At 28.5% G+C, this 12,771-nt stretch overlaps 1 long non-coding RNA gene across 2 annotated transcripts; it reads left to right on the top strand.

Moving 5' to 3' along the window:
• The first annotated feature begins 8,872 nt into the window (after positions 1–8,872).
• Positions 8,873–11,199, top strand: LOC134260531 (uncharacterized). Of its 2 annotated transcripts, none has more exons than XR_009990561.1 (3): positions 8,873–9,051; positions 10,361–10,466; positions 11,151–11,199. It is a non-coding gene; the product is annotated as an uncharacterized LOC134260531 (long non-coding RNA). The 2 variants fall into 2 exon arrangements; XR_009990560.1 differs by having other exon boundaries at positions 8,873–9,068.
• Positions 11,200–12,771: the final 1,572 nt, after the last annotated feature.

Here is a 12,771-nt window from a genome sequence, read left to right as displayed (position 1 = left end):
AGTTCATAAATTTACCGATCAAACTTTCCATTTAAAACTCGCTTTTCGAACCACCAAGATTTCATAAGCAAAAAATATATATATAAATTAATGGAATCACCACTGACAAATCCCACTAATTTTGGTTCTAAAAGAATTAAAAGTCCCATATAATAAGAAAATATTTCAAAAATTACTACATTTCCTGGGAGATTAAAAACGTTTTTGAAAGATACCATGGCGAGTTGCAAGTATTTTCCGACTGTAATCATCCGAGCCAATCACAGTCGAGTGCATGAAGGCTATGGAGATAACGAACAGTATTCAACATCAAAGTCCATAAAACAATACAAAATAGGAGCAGAGTAAACAGGAACCTTCAAAACATCGGAGTTGGAATCAGACACCTTGGAGGAGTGAGCATCCTCTGCTGACCCACATCTAGCAAATAATCATTTGCACACTCTTAACGCAAAAACTACTATGTACTGATAGCTTCATGTAAATCTGTTTCATCGTCTTTGGTAAGAAGTAGATTTATTTTCAAAATACATTCTTTTATTTGAAATGATTACATTGTTAATAAACTTTGATATATTTTTATGGATAACAATCATTTAATTATCCAAAATTTATCTTTATTTTGAATGCACCTTAATGTGCCTTTAAATCTCTGTTTGACTGATGTGGTGACCTGCCAAGACAATTTTACTGAATTCGACTTTTAATTGAGAGAGAGAGAGAAAGAGAGAGAGAGAGAGAGAGATTTGAACATTTGATAAAAAGTACGTCTTTTTTATCACTTTGTTTTTTAGCCCATGTGTGAAACTTGTCACAGCAATTTTCAGTGTCGTTATCGTCAAAGTTATAATAAAGAGGTAAGACTGAAATAGAAAGTATTTAAAATAATGTACATTTAATGATTAAAAAGAAATGTATGGAGAAAGTGAAAATGAAAAAATTGCAAAATTTTTCTCTAAGCTATTAACAAAAAGAAAACAGAAAAACATCCAAAACATTTTCCTACTATCTTAAATTTTAAGTAAAAATAAGATTATTGTGTTGCATTGCTGATTTGTTAATATTTTAAAAGATTTTTTGCAGGTTGTTAATCTGTACGAAATAAGAGAATTCAGCAACGCACGATGGCAAGATTTTTGTAAAATTTTAAAGTATTCATCTATTCCACCGAACTCATCTTCAATTAAGGAACTAATGATGACCATGTTTTGAACCTAAGAAATGAAAGGTCGGATATTTTAAATCATGGTAGCATTTCTCCACGAAAGACATTCACAAGATTTCTTCCAATTAATTGCGTTTCACATTGCAGTCATTGACGACTTAATAAGACACAGTTTTAGCTTTTAAAAACAAGTGAATGTTTTTTATATCATGTCGTCAGTACAACTCTCTTGATGATTGCATATATTCTCTCTTTAGGGATGTTCGATCCTGTGCTTTTACCTAACAAAAAAGAACTAAAGTTCACTATAGTTTACTATGATTTACTATAGTTTAACTATACTTAATTTTAGTAAATCAAAGTGTCAAAGTTTTTCCCAAAGTTTTTCAAAGTGTCAAAGTTTTCGCAAAGTTTCTCAAAGTATCAAAGTCTTCTGCAGAGTTTTTCAAAGTGTTCAGTATTTTGATAAAGTTTTTCAAAGTGTCAAAGTTTTCAATCAAGTTTTTCAAAGTGTCAAAGTTTTCGCAAAGTTTCTCAAAGTGTCACAGTTTAAGACAAATTTTTTCAAAGTGTCAAGGTATAAAATTTTTAAAAGTGTTTAATCTTTTGATAAAGATTTTTAAAGTGTCAAAGTTTCCGATAAAGTTTTTTAAAGTGTCAAAATTTTCGTCAAAATTTTCTCAAAATTTCAAAGTTTTCGTCAAAATTTTTTCAAAGTGTCAAAGTTTTTCTATAGAGTTTTTCAAAGTGTCAAAGTTTTCAATCAAGTTTTTCAAAGCGTCAAAGTTTTCAATCAAGTTTTTCAAAGTGTCAAAGTTTTCGCAAAGTTTCTCAAAGTGTCACAGTTTACAACAAAATTTTTCAAAGTGTCAAGATATAAAATTTTTAAAAGTGTTAAATCTTTCGATAAAGTTTTTTAAAGTGTCAAAGTTTTCTATAAAATTTTTTCAAAGTGTCAAAGTTTTCGTCAAAATTTTCTCAAAGTGTCAAAGTTTTCTATGGAGTTTTTCAAAGTGTTTCATATTTTGATAAAGTTTCTCTCAGTGTCAAAGTTTTCGCAATGATTTTCAAAGTGTCACGGTTTTCGACAAAATTTTTCAAAAAGTCAAGATATAAAATTTTTAAAAGTGTTAAATTATTTGATACACTTTTTCAAAGTGTCAAAGTTTTCTATAAAGTTTTTCAAAGTGTCAAAGTTTTTGATATTTTTTTTTTCAAAATGTCAACCTTTTCGACAAAGTTTTTCAAAGTGTCAAAGTTTTCGCCAAAGTTTTTCAAAGTGTCAAAGATTTCGCCAAAGTTTTTCAAAGTGTCAAAGTTTTCGCCAAAGTTTTTCAAAGTGTCAAAAAATTTAGTTATAATTTTTAACACAGTGTCTGGGTTAGGGTTAGGATTACTTGAAGAATTTATAAAATGTTAGTTAAATCAATAATTAGGAATTATAATATATCTTAAAATATATCATTTAAACGTATTTAATATATTTAATAGATATAAAACATATCAATATAAACTTTTTTTTTCATTACTATAATACAGCTTAAAGTAGATCATTTGAAAATTATCAAAACCTTTTGTTTTTATATTTTACATTTTTTATCTCTTTATAACTTCTTTACCATACATGTATGTAAATATTGTAAAATTTAAATAAAGGACGCATATAAAATAACTAATTCATGTATATCCTAAAAAAAAAATAAGAAAATAGTGAGGATTTAGAGAAGTCATAATTCATTTTTGTTACATCATCTATGTCATTTAGTTATATCTGAAAACCCTATTTGGTAGTATTTTTAAATGCAAAAAGAACAAAAAATTAATATTTTAAAAGAGAAGAAGGTATTTCATGATTTGATACAGTATCTTTTTTACTCTTAATGTCCATGTAAAAAAAAATATATAAAACGGTAAAAATTATATAACTGATGCTATTACTTAGCTTTATTTTCTTCTTGATTTTGTGAAAATGTCATATTTTGTTAAGTTCAAGAAATACATTTTTGTATAAGGAGAATCCAATTTTAAGGGATATTTCATTCAAAAGTATTTTTTGTTGAAAAATGGGATTTATGTACTTTGATTTTATTTAATATACTTTCATATTAATTAAATACAACTGTTATGTTAAGGATACATACCACAAACAAATTTTCTGTGAAGAGATACACTTGTAAATTCAATAGAAAATTCATGTAATGAAAATTTTCAGTCGAGTCATATGTAAAAAGTAATTTTTTGAAACTTTGATAAAGGAAAACTTCATCATTTTTGGAAATCTTTTCAAAATATATATTGGCTTAAAAAGTTGCATTTTTATGGTTTTTGCTAAATAATGAGGCTTGAGCAAACATTAATTGTTTAACTAAACAAATACCATTTCTTAAGTAAAAAAGGTGCCAAATTTAGCAAACATATCTGAATTGTGACTATAGAATGATATATCCCAACGAGTCTTTCCGTGTAAAGTTTTTTTCTAGTCCTCAACAACCCCCATTAGACATTTTTGCTTGTTGTTTTATGCTTGATTTTAATATTGATTTTGTCTATCTTTCCTCAAAAATTATCAATCAAATAGACATTAGATTTCATTTTTATTTTTTGAATAAGAAAAAAAAACATTTTTACATAAAAAGTTAGATTTTTTGGTTGAAAAGAAATTGTAAAATTTAGAGACAATTTATATAAAAAATATTGTTAGCATTTTAAAATGGTTTCTTTTTTTTACATTGTTTTTCATTAAAAATAATGTTAATTTATCCTAGTCTTAGTATAAAACCATTAGTCATTGAATATACTCGAAGTTGGCTTCTTTGTTTCTGTATTTTTTTGTTTCTTTTCCTTGTTTATATTTTTTTTTGGTTATATTTTGTGTTTAATATTTAAGAATTCCAAAATTAAGATATGTTTATTTTCTGTCTGATTATCAAAATGCAAGCAATTTTAACTCAGAAGTAAGATGTAACTTTTTTTTCCGAAAAAAAGAGAATAACATTAATGTTACAAGTAGTATGTTATGTTGAAACAAGATCGTTGTGATTTACAGACACATTTATGCCCAAAAAAAATTTGTATGTGGGTTTTACTTTCATTCACAATGTTTTTCTTGCAATTAATGAAATTAATGACCCCACCTCTGATATTATGGAGGTCAGGGTTGGCTCTAATCTATTTTGTATTGTTTTATGGACTTTGATGTTAAATACTGTTCGTTATATCCATATCCATGCTTACTCCTCCATGGCATCTGATCCCACCTCTGATGTATCGGAGGTCCGTGTTTGCTCTGCTCCTATTTTGTATTGTTTTATGGACTTTGATATTGAATACTGTTCGTTATCTCCATATCCTTCATTTAGGTTGCTAAACTTTACGAAAAAAGCCTTAGAATATTACTATATCTTTTAATCGAAGCTTACTATTTACTACCAAACAGATATTCCTATGTAAACCGTTTTCTATAGTCTTTCATAACACCAAAAAGGTTTTATTTTGTTTGTTTTTATCATTTAATTTTTTGCATCAACATTTCTATTACAATAGTAATATGTTGGTTGTAGTTTCTGCTATATAGAATATTGATTGAATGGAAGAGAAATAACTTTTAATTTATATTTGAAGCAAGAAGAAGGAATACATAATAAATATTACAGATGGAATTTATTGCAGTTTACGGCCATTATCTTAATCGTAGTCAATACAGTTTTCACTTAAATGGATTTACTTTACTGTTTTGTGACTAGTTTTACTCCATCAGCTTTATCAATTGCCTTCAAGACTGTGTTCACTTAATAATTACGAATTTTTTTTATTATATATTTATTTTTGATTATAAATATTGTACTTTAGTTGGGCTAATGCAATTTATAAACAGAGTGTTTTTCCTAGTCTCTTAAAGATCATTGTTTTTGCAGAGTCATATGTGTTATTAAAGTACATTTTTAAATCTATTTAGCGTTATTGTTTATACAAAGTCATGTTCAGACTACATGCCAAGGTCTTTAATTAATCAACGGACTGTAAATACCTCTCTTAATAGCTGTTTTATCTTTGTAAAATTACACAGAAAGAATCACAATTTTTTTTTTTCACCTTCTATAATAAATCTGATGTTTTTTTTCTCAGTGAAATCGGACTCTTATCGTCAGAATAAAAATGTCATTGTTTTCGAATTAAAAGAAAAATATTAAGAATGATTGGATATGGTGCTCACAAAATTATGTCAAACAGTATTTGGGAAACGGTACAAGATAGATGCAATAAAGGGTAGGAACATATCAATTAGAAAGTAAATAATTTGAGTACTAAGATACGATTAAATTGAAGAATTTCAAAAAGTGTATACCATTACAAAATGCATTTGACACTAAGACGAACAATGGGGAAAGAAAGATAACTCATTCAAGCAATATTCATTGTGATGTTCTGGAGTATTTCCCTCTTTGCCCTCAGGTACATCGAATAGATATCCTTCATTAATTCATTTAAGAGGTCTGTCCCAAATAGTCGTAGACTAGGAAAAAAGTAAGATTCTCTTTGTTAAATCAATTTAATTTTCTTATGATAGTAAATGCTAATATTTTATGATCATGCATTTCAAGTTTCGTGATAACATTTAATGAAAAAAAGCATATAAGCGTACTTCAGCGCATAAAAGCAAGCGTAATTTACCTCTCTTAATTAAAACATCATGATCTCTATTTATGCTACACATGCTTATGTTAACATCCCCATAATTTTTTTAAAGTGAAAAACCACTTTACTCTTGACAAATGTTTCACTGATTTAAATTTGAGTGCAATCAAATGTAATTGTTATATGCGAAAATTATTTCGAATTTTGTTCTTGCGCCGACACACCATATAGGCCTTCATATCAATCATCCAGATATTATCAATATGAAAGATATATATTTAAGAATTTAAAATTTTAAAGAACATTGATTATAGTATGTCTATGCAAAATTTGGTTAGTATTGGTTGCCTATTAAATAAGTTATAAATATTGCCTTCGGCTTTTTGAGACAATCATCGTATTTTATATTCATTATGCCTAATGGATTTTATAAGCATTAAACATAAAAAGAATGTTACATGTGTCTTAGGATTTGTACTAAAGAAACAATTATTCGGGAAACACTGAACAAATTTTCGTTTTCCTATTTCGATCAAATTACAAATCATATTGCCAATTGCTCTTTGGTAGGTGATCCAAATTTTTGATTGATAGATAAATGATCTACTGATATATAACTGAATGCGTCCTGTAGTTGTGCAAAAACGTTTGTAATTTTTTTTTTCATTTTCTACATCTGGACAAATTGAGAATAAAAAAAACTTAAAAATCATCATCAAACTCCACTTACAAATCTTCTTACAAATCAAACAGTAACTTATTCTTCTTATTTGATAATTTAATTTTTTTCCTGTTGATGTAAAAATAGGGATTACCCCTGTTTTTTTCTTACAAAGACAAAGAACATTGGTGTTATGAGAGGTGGACAGGGAATGTTCACTTCTCCATGGCACCTTATCCCACCTCTGATGTTTTAAAGGTCCGTATTCCTTGCTTCCTATTTGTTTTGTTAGACTTTGGAGCTCAAATACTATTCGTTGTCTCTATATATTTAATTTAAATTTGTAATTAAGTATAATATGCTTTCACATGTACAACTATGTATTGTAATGTGTTTTTATGAAAATGAGATTTAATAAACGTAAATAATGAAATATACATGTAAGCTAGATTTAATTCTTAAAAAAATCACTTCCCATTCCTCTTCAAGACGTCGCATAACCAACGTCAAATTATCATAATAATAAAATATGCTACCTTTACAATTTCATAAATTAAAAATAAACATTGGTACTAAAATACATTGATGATTTCATGAAAATATACACTCTCTGAAAGACCTTAGAGGAATATTATTTTAATTTGACACGGGGCCGAATTTGGCGACAAATGAACCTAATCCTTCGTCATAAAAGATGGCCAAGTTACATTTAGAGAAAAATGTAAAATAGTTTAATAATAATAATCATAATTTACAAATCCCTAAAAATCTTTCCTTTAGACTTAAAACTTATCAGTTAGACAAAAGCAAGGCGTCCATACTTTATCCACATTGGAAAATCGACGCTTAGAATACAGAGGAGTTGGGTTATGATGGTCACCATACTCATTTTGGGAAAAGATGTCCTTATCCACTCATCCTATTTGAGTGTTTTGACCATTTGTGACGAAAACACTGTTCTCATTATAAAAATAACCTGCATGGTAAGAAATATAAGACTCAGAAAATTATTTTTCCTTTGTAAACAGAGCGCTGTGGAGAATGTCACGTGAGCACTTGGATCACGTAATCCGCGCTTGGACAGAAGGTTGCATTCTGCCAAATGCATTAAACTTACACAGGACAACTGTTAAAAAAAATTAATACTAAAAACCTAATTTTATTTCTTTTATGAAAGTAATTCAGTTAGTTTGATAACATTTTGATCAATTAAAACTCATATTTTAAAAACAATCTAAATGTTGGGTATATACGAAGGCTGTTCATTAGATAATGTCCTGAACTCTATGACATACAATATAGAAATATTACATTAAACTTGACATTCTCTCATGATTGAATCTTTAATAAAATGATAACAGTTAATGTGACCACTCTTTATCAAATAGTTTCATTGTGAGAAGCTGGAAAACAAGGGCTATTCGAGACACTGCATCAAAAATGAATGAAAAAAAAACAGTAAAGAAGAGTGAAGTTAAACGCTTCATCACAGCTGTGTAAAGCTTGTGAAAAATAAAAAAAACCGAAATATTCACTGAAATATGTCAAATTTACAGTAACCAGTTCTGTTTTATAGACACATAAGCAGGTGGATTTCAATGAACAAAAATGATGCAATGGGCATCAAAAATGGGTACCGCGACAAGGACAACAACCAATATACTGTTTGCCAAAATTCAACAAATTATCACTGATTATGTTTCATTGACTATAAAAAACATAGCAAATCTGATAGGCATCATTTTGCGGTAGTTCACATTGTTTTAAAGAAACATTTAACGGTAAAAATGCTTGGTACTTAATTATCACCCTATGATTTGAAAAATGAGCGAAAACGACAGCGTGTAAGAATATCTAAATAATTATTTTTAAAAATCAGTAATTGTAGTTTTTAACCTTTGTCTGAAATTCAAACAGATAATGAAACGTGAATCCATTGCTTTAAACCCTCAAAATAAATTAACAATAAAATCAGCAAAGGTCTAAGAGGATCAAAGAATTGCGGGAGCACAAAGGCAGTTTTATATGCCATTTTCTTAACCATTAGTGCTCTTGTAGTTCAAAATTTTATTTGGGGCGATAGTTCAATTTCTGGAGGAACAAAAATCGGGAATCCACTACATTTAAATTCTTCATAACAGCCTCCAAACCCACAGGCCCTGACGACTTAAGAAAAGTTTGTGGGATAAACAAAACGTCAATGTTTTGTCACATTAACAATATTCGCCAGATCTTTCACCTTTTGACTTTGTTTCATTTTTCAAACTTGAAAAAACACCTTTCAGAAAGTAGAAACTAGTCCAGGAAATCATAGGATCTGCCATATATCAGTATACGAAGGGCAAAACTCAAATGTGTTCTAAGAACAACCAAAAATTAGATAAAAATGTTACGGACATGTGTTTTAATTCAGGAAAAACCCCTACATAAACAAATACATGGGCGCAGACATTTTGGACACCCAAAGTTGTGCGGAGGAGAAAATGCTAGCTGGCGCGTGATTGGTCAATAAGAGAAAAGACTTGTTATGTATTTGACAAGTGAAATAAAGTTGATAAAAATCTCATATCAAGACTTGGGTTTCTTTGAGGTAAATAGGAGTTACAGGTAAAAATTTGAAGGGAGGGATGCACTTTGGTTAGAGATTTTCATTTGGTGTCAAACACACCTAGTTGTAAACAAATGGAAATTGAAAGTAAAAGTGCAACGGCACGGTATATTTTTTCTGGCATTTTTTGTTTTCCAATATCTCGAACTTTCACGACAAAAAGGTCATTTGCCCGAAATTCAATACATGTATCAGTGAGAGGGGCTAAAGTTTGTATGGAAGTCTATGGGAAAACATTTGGTGGTGTTTGTCCTATAGAAAAGGTATGATTTCGTGGATAAAAATTGATTATAGCCAAAAAAACAACCGGTTCCTATTTTTTTGGCATTGGGATTATATTTTAATTAGTTTTGACTATTTGTTTAAAAATTAGAGGGTTTGGGTAAATTGAGGCTCACAATGGGGACTGCACATAGTGAAAAAATGCCAAAATTTTTGCCCTAGCTCTCATATTTTCAATAAAAATTCATGTAAATAATTTTAAATAAATATTTATACCGAAATTTACTGTGAATATTGTAAATAATACAATATCAATATTTATGGGCATCATCAATACACAAAACATATGAATATCCCCCTCGCAGTTTGAGAAATTCATTTAAATCTATGTATTTTATGAGTGTAGACATTGGAACAGATTGAGTAATCCTCTTTCAAATTTGTGTTAATCAGAGTTGATTAAATAATTTATAACAAAATTTGACTGCTGTTAACTAATTAGGTTACTTTGTTTTTACATAAGGGGCATAATCCATCAGAAAAGCCAGTTTCAGTCATGTAATCAGGGCTGGCTTGAATTAAAAGTTATACTTTTGTGAAACTTAGAGATTACTTGTAGGAAATTTAATTGAAATTACAGTACAATATATTTTTGCAGAAAATACATTGAAAATGCAATAAATATTCAAAATTATAACTGAAAAAATTATGAAAAAGGTGTCTGAATATCCCTCCTCCTTGCTATATCCAATCTTGATATTCTGCTGAAAAGGGGGGGGGGGGGTAATTTTGTGCTCTATTCATGCTGAAAAATGAAGGAATTTTGTTTAAATTTGGTTTATTTGAATAACAAGAGTCATGTTTATCTGCAGTTATTTTTTTTCAATTTCTTTGATATTTTTTAAAATAATTATCTGAGTAAATTCTATTTCAACATGATTATTTTAAAGGTATTACATCACAAATGCTTAAAAAAATTCAAAAGATTGTGTAAATAATAAAAGAAATTATTATATAAGCTACTAGATGCATTTATCAGTATGTTTTAATAAAATAAAATGTATTTCAGCAATGCATTATCAAGAAGGAAGAGATTAATGAACCCTACCCTCTTACAATGAACAACACATGGACACTCTCGGGATGATCCCTTTGCTTTCATTAAGAGTTCCAAGGTATGGTTTTCTCAGAAAATCTAGTTAATCTCTTAATATTTAAGTTATTTAAAACTTTTTATAGATTATCAGAAAGTAAATTTCCTCAGAACTGCAGTTATTTAAACACTTTGCGTACAATTGAGCACTGTATTCAGTCAGACAATATGATTTATATGCCCTTGGCATTCAATCAATTTATTAATTATGTCAATAATAAGAAATGATATGCAAATAAATATATTTGCCTTTTATGAGAATATACATATTTAACATCAATTACATGAATTGTTCATGAAAATTGGCTAAAAAGTAGGTCACCCCCCTTCAAAATTACAAAATTTTCAGTGGGGATGTATTTGATTCTCTGATGCCAGCAACCCACTGCTGATAGAATTTGTTTTAATCTTATGTACATTTGAACTAGATATAATTCTCTTTCTTTCCATTGATTATTTCATCTACATTAGTTTTCACTCTTTCCATAACCCAGCTTTTTCTTACAAAAACCTGCTGATTTTCTTCATTTTTCATTAATAACGGGTACCTGCTACCCTGAATGATTAACATAATCTACCTTGAGAAATTATTAGAGATAATAAGAAAAACAAGCAAAACATATGCTAGATTAATCATTTTATTTTAAAAGTTTGAAAGAAAAATAGAAAAATGCTTCAATTTAGAGACACCTTTTCTGTTTCACAGATGTTGGTCTGATTGACTGGGGTGTGAAATGTAACAGCCAATGGTGTACCTAAGCTAAGACTGTCAGTCCCAATATTCAAGAGTTGAGATGAGCAATGGATATGTGTTCTAAATTTACTAAATTGACCACTTTTTATAAATGTTTCTTTTACTCTATAGGAAAAACCCCTACATAAACAAATACATGGGCGCAGACATTTTGGACACCCAAAGTTGTGCGGAGGAGAAAATGCTATCTGGCGCGTGATTGGTCAATAAGAGAAAAGACTTGTTATGTATTTGACAAGTGAAATAAAGTTGATAAAAATCTCATATCAAGACTTGGGTTTCTTTGAGGTAAATAGGAGTTACAGGTAAAAATTTGAAGGGAGGGATGCACTTTGGTTAGAGATTTTCATTTGGTGTCAAACACACCTAGTTGTAAACAAATGGAAATTGAAAGTAAAAGTGCAACGGCACGGTATATTTTTTCTGGCATTTTTTGTTTTCCAATATCTCGAACTTTCACGACAAAAAGGTCATTTGCCCGAAATTCAATACATGTATCAGTGAGAGGGGCTAAAGTTTGTATGGAAGTCTATGGGAAAACATTTGGTGGTGTTTGTCCTTCAAAGAGAATATTTAAGTGAAATCATAAAGACTAAATTATTGAAAATCGTGTTTTGTTTTTTTAAGAGCACTGAGGAAATTATTTATTGAACAGCCCTCGTAGGTGATAGCAAAATAGACGTACATGAATAGGGAAAACAAATAATGCCAGCTTGTTTTAAAGATCTCTGCCGATATATATATATATATAAAATGCCTTCTACCATCAGTTTTTAGAAGATTTTATGAAAAAAATTAAAATTACAAATTTAACATAGAAGCCTTAAAGTTAATTCTTTGTAAAGAAAAAATATTAAGAGATTATTATTTCCTATTGAGAGTTGCTAAAAAATACAAAATATGTTGTCCAATGTAAAATCGACATTGTGGGCTTTTTTCTATGTTAAGTTTCTATTTATATTCAAAACAATTTAAGACTTTGTTTTATACTCTATTTCCCTTTAGATCAACGGAGAGACAAATATTTCATTTCTGCATCCATTTGCATTTTTTTAGTGTTTCTCAAATAAAATAAATTGTTTTATCAATAAAACAATTTGGTAACAATTCAAAAAAGGTTTTTATTCTACACTTTCATTATAAATAAAATTAGATAACTATTACCCATGTTTTATGTTGTGTGATATAAACATAATTGCAACTGTAAAATAGTACTTTTAAAAGTATAACGAACCTGTTCACAAAAAATGTCCACAATAGTAATATTGATTAAATCATTTTACCCCCCCCCCCTTTCTATTTTTCATAAAAGTAAAAACGGCATATCTCAATCTGGAAAATACCCCCCCCCCCCCAAAAAAAAAAAAAAATAATATATATATATATATATATATATATATATATATATATATATATATATATATATATATATATATATATATATATATATATATATATATATATATATATATATATATATATATATATATATAAAGCACAAATTACAACAACTCTTAAATTAATATAACTGCCCTAAGTGAAGGAATATTAATATAGAAAGCACAGAGAAATT

This window comes from Saccostrea cucullata, unplaced genomic scaffold (assembly GCF_032062105.1).
Source record: "Saccostrea cucullata isolate Sc308-1 unplaced genomic scaffold, CSIRO_AGI_Scuc_v1 ctg1262, whole genome shotgun sequence".
In the NCBI taxonomy this organism is placed as follows: domain Eukaryota; kingdom Metazoa; phylum Mollusca; class Bivalvia; order Ostreida; family Ostreidae; genus Saccostrea; species Saccostrea cuccullata.
Note: the sequence above shows the minus strand (reverse complement) of the source record. Positions and strands in the feature narration are given on the sequence as shown.